The sequence below is a fragment of the Microtus ochrogaster genome, chromosome 1 (genome assembly GCF_000317375.1).
Source record: "Microtus ochrogaster isolate Prairie Vole_2 chromosome 1, MicOch1.0, whole genome shotgun sequence".
Lineage (NCBI taxonomy): Eukaryota > Metazoa > Chordata > Mammalia > Rodentia > Cricetidae > Microtus > Microtus ochrogaster.
Window position 1 is genome coordinate 77030399 of NC_022009.1, and position 2002 is coordinate 77032400.

A 2002-nucleotide genomic window follows, 5' to 3' on the forward strand; every position below is an offset into this window, starting at 1 on the left:
TTAACAAGTGACAAAACAGTTACAGCATTCATAAAACAATTATTAGATGAACTGTAAAATGCAGTTATCATAATTTCAGGCAACACGGGGTTTAAAATCATCTAGTACAAATTTTAAACCAACAGCCTCCCATTCCAGACAGCCAATACCTGCACATGTAGACAAACAGCCAGTCAGTGATGAACAACAAACTCAATATTTTAGATTTCTCGGCCACAAGGCCTTCTACAGTGGTATACAATTGACTTAGTAGTACCAAAACAGTCACTTTATAGGTAAATTAATAAATTGTATAGACCTCAGTACAACTTTACTTGTGAAAACAGACAGTGAGCTGGATTGATCCACAGGCCACAGTTTGTCAACCTTTGTTATAAAATGTGGATTATTGCCAACATCCAAACCTAATGTATCAACAGAATGCAACTTGAGCTCGGCTACTACTGATCCATGTTGTGTAAGCTAACACGTTCTTGATGATACAATCATGTTATGTCCTGTGGTTTCAAGCTCAGTTGGTGTTTACACTATCAGGTTTACTGTACACATCTGAGTACATCTGAGTCCAGTTCATACTTGGCTCTGAGGCCTTTCTCTGGTGATTCTTAATACTGCTAAAATTTCTCAAGGGTCGATTGAGCAGTCTTTATTGAGGTAACACTTTTGCTGACGTTCCCTTAACACTGACATTCTATGACTTAATAAGTTTTTGTTGATTTTAATTTTGCAACTGTTTGTGTCTCTACCTTTTTTGGTATTCTTTTTAGCATGAGGATGTAGCTAAGTGGTGATATTGTTTCCTATCGTGTCTGAGGCTCTGGGTTTGATTCCCAATGTGGCAAAACAGAACAGGTAGAGATAGAAGAGAAGACAAAACATTTTGAAAATGAAAGTCCTTATTTTGTGTATTTGTACTGTTGAGGGTAGAAAGGTCCTTGTGCCAACAGATCACTACAGAAATCAGGAATATTAAATGCTGTTGGGGAAGCTCAGCCAATCACATCTTGCTTGGGTGTGGCGACCTGGTCCCCAGGGAAGAAAACCTGGAGATGCAGGTGTGCTCGCTCTCTGCGCATGGTGTTCGCCTGACCGGTTTGGACATCAGAACTTTTACTCTGGTCGCATGAGTTTCCCCATTGTCAATTATTAAATTATATCTGTTGTTTTGAGCTGGTCTGGTTATTTTTAGCGTACTGGTTAAATACGCCTTCAAAATGCACAAGAGCCTCTTCCCAATGGAGGTGAAAAAAATACCTTTCTTCTCACTCAGATAGCTGCGAGATTTTGTTAATGAAATGGTGACTATCATGTTATCTGTGGAGGCAGACCTCACTCTAATTCCCCAGAATGATTATCCCAGATTCTCCCCTCCCTAGACCCATCCCATTCTGAGGTGTTATGTAACTTGTACTTTATGGCCTCCTGACCTCTATTTTATCTCAGTCAGACACCACATTGGATTCCAGGTGTTTAGCTATAGAAACCACCTTCATAGTCCCATATACTTTGTAAAAGAATTTCTCTATAGTCACACCTTAAGTTTTATTGTGCACCTGAAACGGAATGATTGTTGCCTGGAAACCTGGATCAGAATGCAAGTTTCCTTGAAATCTGTTCCCAAATTATACTGTCTTTTAAATATACTGACAGTGAACCACCTGGCATTAGACTCCCCAAAGTCTGATCCAGGTTGCTGAAGTCAATTGGAACCGAGTTTCTGTTCTCACCCGGTCATAGGTCATTGCCTGTGTTGACACCTGCAGGGGTTCTCTCCCTGTAACTCAGCATTGAGGACATAGAGCAACATAGATATAAGTGGGTAAAAACAGTTTTGATTGTTGCTAAATTAAACCAAGAAAAGGTTCTTATCTTCGTATCTTTTCATTTCTAATTTCTTTATTTTTCTTCAGGCCCCTAGTTTCTTCAAACAAAATTCTTGAAAGCATAGGAAATGTCCATATAAATTCCAATTCTTGTCATGAAATATGTATATTTTATCTCT